This window comes from Saccostrea echinata, unplaced genomic scaffold, assembly GCF_033153115.1.
Source record: "Saccostrea echinata isolate AGI-Se365-2 ecotype Australia unplaced genomic scaffold, CSIRO_AGI_Sech_v1 ptg000061l, whole genome shotgun sequence".
Classification (NCBI taxonomy): domain Eukaryota; kingdom Metazoa; phylum Mollusca; class Bivalvia; order Ostreida; family Ostreidae; genus Saccostrea; species Saccostrea echinata.
Window position 1 is genome coordinate 451748 of NW_026889810.1, and position 13648 is coordinate 465395.

The 13648-nt window shown below is 35.3% G+C and overlaps 1 pseudogene; it reads right to left on the minus strand.

Moving 5' to 3' along the window:
• Positions 1-10752: 10752 nt before the first annotated feature.
• Positions 10753-12052, minus strand: LOC133175141 (uncharacterized; annotated as a pseudogene).
• Between the last annotated feature and the right edge of the window lie 1596 nt (positions 12053-13648).

Below are 13648 nucleotides of genomic sequence, written 5' to 3' on the forward strand. Positions count from 1 at the left end.
TAACCATGGCAACACCGTCCATCGAAATCAAAAACCGATGCACTAAATTGTGTATCTTAGTGTAGTCTACTTGTGTGCCAAGTTATATTGAAATCGGATCAAAACTGTAGGAGGAGTAGCGTTTTAAAGGAATTTCACAGAAATTTCTATTTTTAGTAACCATGGCAACACCGTCCATCGAAATCAAAAACCGATGCACTAAATTATGTATCTTAGTGTAGTCTACTTGTGTGCCAAGTTATATTGAAATCGGACCAAAACTGTAGGAGGAGTAGCGTTTTGAAAAATTGTTTACAGACAGACAGACGGACGGACGACGGACACCTTACTATCGCATAAGCTCTTCTGGTCTCTGACCAGTAGAGCTAAAAAAGGGGAAAAAAATGAACAAAGGTCTGTGGACATACTGCATAAGTACATTCCCTTTTTACATTTTTACTGCAATAATATTTTATGTGTCATTTCTATTTTTGCTGATGACTTATTAAGCACACTCCTACATGTACATGTACCTGTAGACATTTCCCCGTGATTATACTCGGACAAGATTACACAAAGAGGCATACATATTCATATTTCTGTTATAGATTAAACTTTCAGAACTTGGTATTTAAGCAATATGCTGTCATAGTTTTTATCAAAAAGACAAATGAGAGAGAGAGAGAGAGAGAGCGATTCCGTTTTGACCCTCCTCCCTTTCAGGCTTCACCAAATGTTTGTACCGATATCAAACAAAATTCTTCATTTTTTTCTAAGTATATCAAGCAACGAAAGAAACTTTTTTTTTATCAACATATCCATTTGTTTGACAGTCATACTCGTTTCTTTTTTTCACTCGTTTTTTCCCCCTGCTTCAAGTTCACACGAAGTCCACGTGCTTGTCCTGTCAATCAAAATCATTCGACACTGTGCAGGTGTGAAAGTCTCGTCACAACGAAGACGAAGTGCTACTATCTCCAACAAGTTTTAAATTTTTTTAACCATTTCTAGATTTGATTCCAACATTTTTATATAAATAAATAATTAAAATACATTGGACATTAACACTTCAATTTGAAACACACTCTCTGCCAATTTAAAATACCATCGCCGACACTTGTATATTTTGAACTACTATTGTTTAATGACTTTTTTTAGATGCATGCTTTTTTTGAGACTGAAATTTTTGTGGTACAAAACATATTTACTCCTTTTTAAATTTTTATAAAATATACTAGAAATACTGACTAAGTAACTGATTTGGGAGGAAAAGGGGGGGGGGCTCTTAATCGTATCGAATGGCAAATACAGTGCATGTAAAGTCGCAGTGAAGGAAGAATTTATTTTCTCTATAACTATAGACTTTATATTATCATAGTAGAGAAAATCTGTAGTGTATTACATTTTAAATAAATATTTATATAACCATACTATCAATTTAATTCGCTCCAAAGATGTTTAATTAACAAGATATCTGCAGTACTATGTATAATTCTCAGAACTTGTTCTATCATGTATTTCTGTAGTAACTGAATGAAAAAAAATGAGTTTTAATAGAAATAAATATTTTCGTAATTTTGCTGCAGTTTGTAACTTAATTAACTTGGATAATTATCTCTCCATTAACGATTTGTCGTCTATAACATAACAACAAAATGTTACAGTGTTTGAAGTATCTAGATATCGCCCGTATTTCATTTAAAATTTTCAGCATCGTTCTACATACATGTAGGTACATACTTATAACAACATTTATTTCATAGAGTAGATTAATAAATAACCTTACAGAAAAGTTAGAGTAATAAAAAAAATAATGTTAGAATATTGTGGATATTATTTCCAATGAGATAACGATTCTTTAAACAGTATATGTTAATTATTGAATTAAAAAAAACGTAAATCCTTAGTTACAAAAAGATAAGTCCTTTCACTTCGGAGTTCCGAATGACACTGAAGACTGAACGATAAGTGAACGCTGAACGCAAGGTGAACGAACAGAGAGCGAACGCTGAACGCTATGTGAACGGTGAACGCGAGCGCACGGTGAACGCAGAACGCAAAACTGTGAACGGAGAGCGAACGGTGAGCGAACGGAAAAATGGGAAAGTAGAACGTTTCAGGGACTGTAAGACATAGGGTACAGAAAATCCAGACTTCCTCAACCAGCGTTCCCCAGACCGGAATCATCCCTCGATACATTGACGGGGATAAAGGGGCTCTGCGGGGACTAGGACGAACTGGAGAGGGAGTGTATTCTCTTACCTCGTAACCTGATATGGTCTCCGGACTAGAGGGTACTGAAGGCCTCTGAGGAGGGGTGGGTGATGGATTCCTCCTATCTGAATCTGAATAATTCGTGACTCTTCTTCTTCTGTGTGACAACTTATCTTCATCCAATGAAACTCTTCCCATATTCAACCTCTTAATTTCTCGCCCTGTTGTGGTCCTTCGGGCCATCCAAACGGATGTGATCTCCACACCTGGGATGAAATACTCGAAAAATTCTGGTTTGGAGCAGCCGTCGTTTTTGGTTCTGGATTACAGCTAGTAACGAATGACACCGAGAGTTGACAAGAGGCCGTATTCATGCACACAGCGTGAGCGTAAAAGAGAACACCTTAAACGCGAGAGTAAAAAATTTCATGGAGTCAAATTGTGTTAACACATACATTTGGGAGAACAACTCATGGGATATTACCCCATATGAAGACACATTAAAAGCTCATAGAACTGAGATATTAAATCAAACTCTGATCTTATATACACCCGACTTTTATAAGTTTTTGAAACGAATTTTATGTGTACTATACCCGCATCCTATTTAGCACAATAGCAGAGAATTCCAAATTCCTACACGTAACCCAGTTAGGTTCTCCATGTGTACTAGAGAACATCATGAAAAACAAGTCCAGTTTGGGCGAAGCAAAGTAATTTGATAGGTGAAAAAATTCAAATACTCAGTAAAAGTGAAGCCAGCTAACTTGAAATTTCGTAACATCTGGTGTGAGCTATTTTAAAATTAAAATTTAAAATTTCATCAACAGATAGTTTTATACAGTGATCCGGTAACATAGAACAAATGAAATCCTCGGAATTTAAATGTCAAATGTGCATAAAATTTCAGAGTATGCAAAAATAGATATCGGGATTTGAATTAGGACTATAGGGGGCCAAAGAAAGAAGCCGCTTGAGAAAGCTCAAGGTCAAACTGGAGGTACTGATAATGTAAAGAATATTGTGGACAGAATTTGGAGAATGCATATTGATTTATTTCATACTCGATGATAACAAAAAAATCTTAAATTTATGATAAAATTCAAAGACCAACAGCAGTTAGGGATAAATTTAAATAGAGAACTTTTAAAATCATTACTTCAATAAATCATCATTCTACTTTTTTTATGTTCCTAAAGAAAAAGGAGATAATATAGGTAAAAATGACTTCATTTTTTTCGCTTAGTAATTATTGAAACGTTATCAGCTTTACTTTCAGTCGAGTGGTGATTAGAGTAGCTATAATTCATCAACGTGAAAGAGTATGTTTTTATTACCCCACGTTGAACGGTAGAGCGCTTGCTCCGTGATTGGAAGGTCATGTGTTCGAATCACAATCGCGACTGACTTAAGTGGATAAAAAATAGGTAGAAATTGTTCCTTCGCCAAGCGCTCGGCACATTGGAGTGATAGATTGTATGTTTTACGTCCCAATACAGAATTTTTCACTAATATAGAGACGTCATGATATACCGGTGAAGGCCTTCACATTTTGACCTTTACTCGGTACTCAGGGCCATTGAGCAATGAGGGATCTTTATCGTAATAACGCCTGATGTGACACGGGGCCTCGATGTTTAAGGTCTTACCCGAAGAACCCGCTACTTTCACTTCAAAGTGCCGGGCGCATGGTGAAGGAAGAGTTGCTACCTTTTTGTTATCGACTTAGGTCAGCCGCGGCCGACCGATTACGGAGCAAGCGCTCTACCGACTGATACCCCCTTGTTTGATCGCTCTTTAGTGTTTATTTTTAAAATGTTTCTTTCTCTTCTATTTTATGTATTACATCTTCCTTGTTTTACCCCCCACTTCCTCCGATTTGTCCTATGAGATTTCCAAGGAAGCATCCTCACCAGCCACATCCCCTGTACAAGTGTATTTTTGTATATTAGAGAGGTTGAGATTTTAAACTTGTACGCGTACGTGTGTACAATTTTTGACGTAGACGTACACGTTTTTTTGTAATTTGTCTGTTGAGATTTTAATGACGTGTAACATGAACGTGTAGACTGCAATCGGTGTCTTTGTTTCAACTATTTAGTAGTTTTGTGACGTTAGTTTGACTTAAGATAGTGAACAAAACATGGTCAAAATATGTGTTCATGAAACTTAACATCCTAATAATGAACAGCAATAACAGTTTCACATATAAATCGACTAGTTTTTATTGAAAAAGCTACAAGTTTACACCTACGTGTAGATGCCTTTTTTCCAAGTTGTATGAACGTGTAGAAAACTTATCAACACCCAAACTGATGACGTACCATTCCCCTACTAGACTTGCACGTATGAAATGTCAACATCTCTATTACTGGAAAAACTGTTCATTTTTCACTTTCTTTCTTTTATACAATTCTGATCAGTTATTGGATCATTTTTTTTCCGATCTTTCCAACACCTATCCTTTGTCAGAAGAATCCAGGATACGACTATCTCCCACTTCTACAGATAGATACTTGTACTTAACATAGATTTTTTTTTTGTCAACTGGGAGTGTATATATTCTGTCCTTTTCCTGCTTTACCATTCTGTGTGTATATTTTACATACTTAAACTTTTTTCCATCATTTTTTTTCTGTCCACAATTTTCGACAACAGATGAGGAGGTGCAGAATTAGCTGCAATAATATAGCCCTCTCCGTTTTTTTTTTTTTTGGGGGGGGGGGGGGGGGAGAGGGCTACAACTCCTTAGGACATCCGTAATGGTGCAAGTGCGGGAGTGATTCACTACCGCACAGATTTCGCCTCAAATTATCAGTAAGTGGAAATTTTATTAACATATTTTACCTGAACTCATAAAATGTAGTTATGCAAGACATGAACTGATCCAAAAATATGCAGAACAATCCGTATATCGGTTATTTTTCGTGTATGTGAACATCACAACTTGAATTTATCCGCCATGTTTACTGACCTTTATCAAATTTGGGACAACCAATGAGAATTCGGGATCTAGGGGAGCGGATCGTTTAGGATTTCCCTTATTTTAAGCATAAATATCACTGTTTATGAAAAAAATTCCCATGGAATGCTTTTATTTATCAATGTGTAGTGATGTCATACAACATAAACATTTATCAACACCGACATTTACTTTATCAAGTGATTCTAAATTTCAAGCACAAGTCTCAGTACATCACGCGAGAACTGTCATGGCTGCTGAGGAGAACGACTGGTAAACATGCAGATTTATTTTACTCGGTTTTCGCGTATAAAGGGCTATGATGTTGATAGTGAATAAAAATTTCCGTCTTACTGGAAGAAAGTTGAATGCAAAAACAATTTATTTTGCATGCAGTCGCCCGTATCTAAAAAATATATTTGCACCATTACGGAGATGCAGTGGAATTGTTGCCCTCTCCGGAAAATATCAGATTTAAAAAAATCGGAGGGCTACATTATTGCAGCTAGTGAAGAATCGAATCTAGTGGCGGGTAATTCTCATCTGCGTTTCATGCTCCAATTAAAGGATACCTTCATTCAGCAGATGGGTTAAAAAACTTTCCTTGTGAACTGCTTTAGAGATGAAAATGTCGAAGACCTTTACGACTCATTACGAGCTCTTCAACCTTACATCACCAAACATTTGGAGCTTAAAAAAAAGCCTGATATATTTCCCCTTAGTTTAAAGTTGTAATATCCGTTACCTGTCACTTCCTATATTAATCTACCCTTCCATTGAAAAATAGAGGTGAAAAATACTAAAATGACATAAAATTTATAGAAATGACGGTCTTTTTAACCCAAAAAACTCCAACCAAAAATTGCTTTACAAATATAAAGGTATTTGATATCTAAGGTACCAAGCACCTGATGATTAAATTATGTTTTTCACCTGAGCGCAGGATATTTTATCTTGCTTTACCTTACGGATTTGCCCCGATAAGAGGCACCTTAAGGGCTTAAGAGTACATATAAGACTGTTATGGTGTTGTGTTTTCAGAAAAATGAATAAATTATCTTTATAACTGGTAATTATTATTTCATTTTTAAATCAATAATTGGCATTACTTTGTATTGAATTCTTTTCATTGTTCACGAGATTCCGGGAAAAAAGATGATCTACGGTACAAGTCCTCATTTATTAAAAATTGATATGAAAGTAGGTTGTACTTTTTTTATTCGAATGACAATAATTCGTTTATCGATACTGAGTAATCGTCAAAAATAACCGCAGATTATTTGTCTCTCAATTGAGGTTTGGTTACAAACATTAATATATGGATTTTAATAGCGATTCTCTGTAACCACTTAAACTTCTTTGCCACGCATTGTCACCGATTTTTGATGAAACTTTGCCCATTATTACAACTTGACACCGGAAACATATATCAAATAGAAATTCGTTGCTATGTTGTCTTGGTTGCCATGGTAACAGCTAATTTGAATCTTTATTAAGCCTTACACATGTAATAAAGACTAAGAAAAACAAACAAACCATTTTCACAACATGAGACCTTGTTGCCACTTATGCTATAAAGAAAGAATTCATCGTTTAGTAAAATGGTAACCATGGGTACATTTGGAATACATTTTAGATGCCGAAAAATGCTGAGAAACGCTCAATATTCACTTATGATAGGTGTTACATGATCAAACTCAATCAACAACCTAAGAAAAACAATAAAAATATTTGATCTTGAGTAATTAGGTATTGGCAATATTATTCTAATAATGACCACCGTGCTAGGCGTCCAGCTGGATTCTTAATGTCCATAAGCCACCGTAAGGGGTTGTGGTCAGTTATCACAGTAAATCTTATGGCTGTGCGGTGCACCGAAATTTCGGTGCACCGAGGTTCATACTGTTCAATTCGGTGCACCGATCTAGAATTCCGTAATTCGGTTCGGTTCGATTCATTGGTCGCCAATTGAAGATTTGTTTTCATGATTTTAATACTTTTTAAAATGATTGTGCCTGTTTGAAGTCAGTGACTTAGTTTTTTTTTATTCCACAAACACCTTTTACAATAGACGTTAGTTAAAATTGGTATGGGCTAGTAAATCCGAGGGGCTGGTGAAAAAGTAGCAGGTATTTTCCAAGTTTTGCTTTTAAATCCCCAACTAATGAAAAAAAAAATCGAAGAAGTATGGTTCTCTTGTTCATAAATCTCCTCTATCTAATTCTTTAGCACTTCTACATTATTTATTTCTTTCTAAGAATCAGGAAAACGATCGTCTTTTTTCTACTAATCCGAATTTCCTCCATCCCGATGTTAAGGAAAATACATGTAGATGTCACATTGATTGATAAAATTATTTCCAACTACTCAACTAATTAACTGAAGAGTAAATATTTACAAGGGTTATCAAAAATATATTAACATTCACAATATGAAACACTTCCTTCAAGTTTGGCTTATAGGTCCATAATGATGGCTTAATGGTTGTCTTTAAGTTACCATTAAGCCTTCCAAAGTCCTTAATGGCTGCTTAAAGGTTGCTTAATGGTGACTTATTGCTAGCGCTCTCGAGCGCTAGCAACTACGTTAGTCTATATTTCTGAAATACGCATGCTCGATTTCACGGTCGGGGATTCTGGGAAAACTACTGTAGAGAGACTGTACGATAACAATTTCGTTTTGTCCTACAAAAATAGAAATGATCCGAATTTATATTGGCCTTTCCTGTCTGATATGCGCGAAATACATTTCGTAGGTTAGAGAGAGTCAATACCAGTCTAGATCCGGATTCTGATTTTTTTTTTAATTTATTGTCTAACCTACACATAAAAGTACAAGAAAAATTTGGCCATATAATGCCAAGATTCTAGACATCTAGCTTTCCTTACAGTTTTACCACTTTTGTGGATAATTCCGGCAAGCTCGGAAAAAACAACAACAACAACAACAACAACAATCTTTTTCAGAGTATGTCGGAAAGACATGTCAATTTAGTGTTTCAGTATCATCTGAAAATACATATGATCTGAAGTTTCGTGTTTTGTTGTCTAACCTGCACGTAAATGAACAAAAAGTAACAGTAACTCGGGTCTTATAAAACCAAGACTGTTATTTGTAAAGCTGTAATGAATACATAGCTTTTCTAATCTACCTTCATGGATCTTTCCGGCAAGCTCGGAAAACCGCGGCAACCTCGGATATGTTTTCCGAGCTTGCCAGAAAGGCTCAAAGGTGCTCATTGGTTCCACTAACCTTTTATTTTTCACCTCGAAATTGAAATTACAGTAAAATACAGAATGCTTAAAGCACAGTTAGGAGTTATGCCATTGCCGACGTTAAGCATACTCTTACCACCCCCCCCCCACCCCCAAACTCAACCCCCAGTGCACCAATCTGCCTTCCTATTAATAATCAATCGATTCAGCAAATTTAACAAATGGTTCAGATATCTTCTTCTGTATTTTATTATGCTTCAGCGCTAGCTCACCAATCTTTTTAAAAGATAAGCTTGTAGGTGCTTAATGATAGCTTCTACACAATCTTTAAGCCACCATTAAGCCAGACTTATAGCAATCTCCTATGCAGAGTTGTCGTTCTTTCCTCTTTCAGACACCTCTGTAATGGGCTCGCGTCAAGATTTTTGACATAACGTTAAAAACATAACATTTCAAGGATCTAATAGTATTAGATCTATTTAGAAATATCTATCGTTAAGAACTATCATTAGCTTAGACATTGAATCATAATGAATTAAAAGAGACACACTATTTTTCGTGCTTAGCACTGTGATATACGCGTGCCAACGACAGGGGTAAATGGAAGAGCCGATAGTAGAAAGTGGACTTACAGGTGTTTAATGTCCAAACTCCATTAAGCTACCATTAAACTACCTTTAACCCACCATTAAGTGACCATTACGCAGTCGATAAAACTGTTTTAATGGGTTAAATATTATTTTTATTTTTATAATGATTTCTTCACAAAAATTATAAGTGTCGAGTTTACACATTTGTTAATTCGGCGAAAATAATGTAAAAGAAAGCAAAAGAAAAAAAAAGAAAAAAGCCGTTCCCAACAGGATTCGATCCCACGACCTTTAGATTGGAGGGCGAACGCTTAAATATCAACTGAGCTACCGGGGCTCTTGAAATATTCGTAAAATATAAAACCTTTATTTTCAACAAAACTTATTTGGACTGGTATATCTACATGTATTTTTTTTCTTAATTTTTTTTATTAATGATATGGATAATTATATTTATACATATTTTATACAAAGAAACTTTTATTAAGTTTTATATTACGTTCACATTACTTAACCGTGGAGCGGAGTTCGGTGTGATGGTGTGAAACAACTTTTTGATTTTAAGTTACTGAATTCCTCGTTCTGTTATTTGTAGATTTATAAGCATGAAAAGATTGAAATTCAACGGATATAACAAAATATTTGTTATTAAAAAGGAATATATCATCGAAAGAGAACGATGGAAAAAACAGATTATAGTTCTTATAAATATGCTGCGGATATTTACGATTTTTTGTGTGCTGAATAATTGACAATCTGCGCGTAACATTTAAGAAATAAAATGTTTTTTTAACAGATCATCTTCAGTTTTAATTCTAAATGAAAAAAAAAAAATAGATCTTCAAAATCTGTCACTGTACGTTCCCATGTATAGTTGGCTGACCGCGTACTGGTGGGGACACGTAATTAAGGTCTATTGTCTAACCAGTCGATATACTGTTCACTGTTTATTTTACCCGCTTCCTAATGAGTATAAATATGGTCGGATGCCATGTTTAGTCTGATCGGCTGTTCTTCGAAATAACAATCATTGAAGACCGACTTTATTTTGATAAATTCTTACTTCTGCATTATTCTAAAAGAAAAAAAATAATGGCACTTAACCACGAATTAATTCAAATTCTTCACGATGGAATTCAATGACTTGCAATACAATCTATACATATATATATATTTTTATATCTTAAACATTTCTCTACCCAAAGACAAAATAAGAGACTTAGATATATTATATTTTTTTCCAGAAAAAATTGACTCTTGTTACAATATTTCCTATGAATTCGGCAGCGGAACGTGGCTCTCCACACACGAAAGAGAAATACATGATTTTTTTTTTGTTTGTATGTTGTTTGACGTCCCTCATATAGAGACGCCACTTGCCGGTGGAAAGCTGCAAATTTTGTCCTATACTCGGCACTTACGGCCATTGAGCAGTGCGGGATCCTTCGTGCCAGCACCTACTGCGACACAGGACCTCGGTTTATACGGTCTCATCCACAGGACCGGTCTCCACGTCCCACAGTGGGATTCGAACCCGCGACGTAAGGATCAACTCCTCGCTCCGCGACTCTAGAGCAGACGCTCTTACCATTGCGCAATACGGGGGACGAGTGATTTTGAAAAATATATATATATATATATATTACGTGTTTATGGATAAAAATTTTAAAACAAGTATTTAAAAAAACTGATATTAGTTAGCGAAAATTTTAAGGCATTTTGGTGAAGCTGTTTCCGTTTTTATACGCATTGACAAAAATGGTAGAATTATGAATTAAGAGACTTAGAGATATTACATTTTTTTCCCAGAAAAATCATCTTTGACTACCTGTAGATATTCAAAGTAGGATATCCACTATCTAAACTGTCCTTCATCTGACATGATATACTGGTGTTTCTGAATGTTTTTTCTGATGTTTGGTAGCTCTATCTTCTGGATATTGCTTGGCAGAAGAATACGAGGTTCACCGAGTGGAATGCCATTCAATATTCCTTCTTCTTCAGTTGTTTTCCATGTCCTATTGCTGTTGGTCCCGTAATGCATTGTGATTTTTGGGGTCTCATTTCTACTGAATTTAAAAAATGAAGTGGTTTAGAATGATGCTCGATTTCATGTAAATGTGGTTGCAGTCATGATTTCATATCAAAAAGGCCTCCTAATTGTTTGGCTCCATTTAAGATATTTAAGAGTTTTGGCATAGTCTCGGCTTCACATCTTCTTAGTCGCATGGCTAACAGTGAAAATGCCGCATCAATATCTTTATGGGTGTGTTCAACATTGTGGAAAAACAAATGCACCTGAAAGTTAACTTAATATTAACGAAGGATACCATTTAAACTTGTTCTCAAAGTAGCATCAAGATGAATTAGGAATTGTATTCTGTACTTTTGTTTCATTTATTTATGCATGTTGTGCACGTACCTCATGGAAAATTGATAGTCTAACCAACAATTCACAAAACCCTAGCACAAATCTATTTTTTATTTTCTCTTGCACAATTATCGGCTTGGATGTACAGTCTCTGTGGCAGGTATCCATCAACAAAATAGTTATATTTTACATTGAACTTATTTAAAATCGTTTAAATTTTCCAAGATAAATAAAATCACATCAAGCTCATAATTAAACATCTTTCTAAATGCTGTCTAAAGCATCATCATATATCTTGCCTTTAAAATGGAATTGTGAATTGTTAGTTAGACTTTATATATGTGTACACCTCTCTGAAAATTTCTACATCACACAGACTTGCGTCACCCTACTAGTACTAATTTTACCATTATCATTTGGATTGCACATGCTGTACACATCATTACATAGGCCTATATCAGTAGGAATTAATTCATTGTGTTTTAATTGGATTATATTTCATGAAGTTGACAGTACCTATGACAGTCGGTAAGTACAAGTTTAGGTATAAATTGGGGTAAAATAATCTGAAATGCAAATGGTTAGGTTAAAGTATGCCGGTGAAGGGCTTCATATCTAGACCTATTACCGGCAATCTGGGCTGTTGAGTAATGTGCCAACACTTGTGACAGAAATAGTGTGCCTGCTCCCTACAATGGACACGTGGGTGAACGGCTTTCATCACAACGTTCTCGATTCTAGAACGGTGTCGGTATTAGGTCAGATAGCCGGACAGTCGCATGGGCCTCTATTGCCGCGAAGTCGGAAAAACAAGTCGTTTTTCACGTGCAGATTTACAGCAGCAGGCGGTTAGTCGTTGCCATACCAAATAATGTATATTTCATTTAAATGAATACCTGTATTTTAACACTTTAGAAATATGTGTGTATTTTTTTTTCCTGTTTATTTTTAAAGCAATTCTCAATATTGAGAAAAATTTAGTATTTTTTTTAATAGTTAACGGGATATTAAACACTGGTTATTCTGACGGTGATCTGCCTGGGGTGTCATTTAGCAACTCAGACAGAGACAACAAAGGAGACGATGAAGCTTCTGTTGCCTAAGAATGAGTTGGTTCTGAAAGTTTGTATTATTTTTTTTACTTGAATAATAGTAGTAGGAATTAGGTGGTGAAAGAGATTGGCCTGGATTATTCAAAGCCGTTTATTGAGCGACATCAACGCATCATTTAAGCGGAATGTCTCCGGCAAGGGAACTTAAGGACTGGGATGATGTTGATCCTTAAGGGCTGTGCGGAAGACCCTATGGGCCGCATGCCTATGCAGGACTGTCTCACGTTGTTGGACGGGACGTCTTTTTCGATGTTAGTGCCGGTGTATCTCCGTATTTTTTCCGAGAGGACCGAGGTACGGTTGTCCGAAGTACCATACCGTCCGATTGACTGTTGGTTGAGTCGGACAGCCCTGATCGACCTAATTGTGGGTAAGAGTACCCGATATGCCCTAAGCACATCAGGACACTTTAAAAACCCTCAACCAGGGGAGAGAACGTCGCCCTGCTTGCGGGAAGAGTTAACCAGTTTGAAATTTTTATATAGTTTTCCAAATCTTGCTCGGTTTTCTTTAGTGCTAAAATATACTTTATGTCAATTTTTAAGAAGTGATTCTTGTCTGGTTTCTCTACATGTCTAAATAAAATATTCAAAGTACATTTGCTTATATGTCTTGTATATTTAGGTGTAAGGGATTTAAAAGGATATATTTTTCTTTTCCCCTCAAAATTGTACAATTTTAAATAGAAATAGTGAACTGTTATTGAAATCTAACAGTGACTATATCCCGATTTTTGAATAATCTCCTTTTCTGTTTATCAAAATTTCTACAGAACAATGAATTTAATTGATTTTTCTAAACAATGAAAGACTTTGAAAAATTTTCAATCATAACGAAATAATGGACTAGAATTTTAAAAAATATCAAATACAATGTAGATATGATTTTCCAAGCAAACTACAATCTTGTTACCTTTTGAAAGCTTCCAATCTAAGCAGTAGAAAGTGTTTTTTCGTAAGTAAAGGGCAAAACATTTTGTTTTTGTATCATTTTGCATCTTTATATACGTACTTTACGATATGTGAAAATAAGAAAAAAGTAAAATATTAGATGCATATAATAATGACTCATAATCGCTAAAAAGACAGGAAATTCAATATATATTTCAGCTAATATATTTCTGTTAATTTGGTAATATCATCTGATAGACTTTATATGGTAAAGTCTTTTTATGTAAAAAGAAAAACATTTAGTCTTTTGAAATA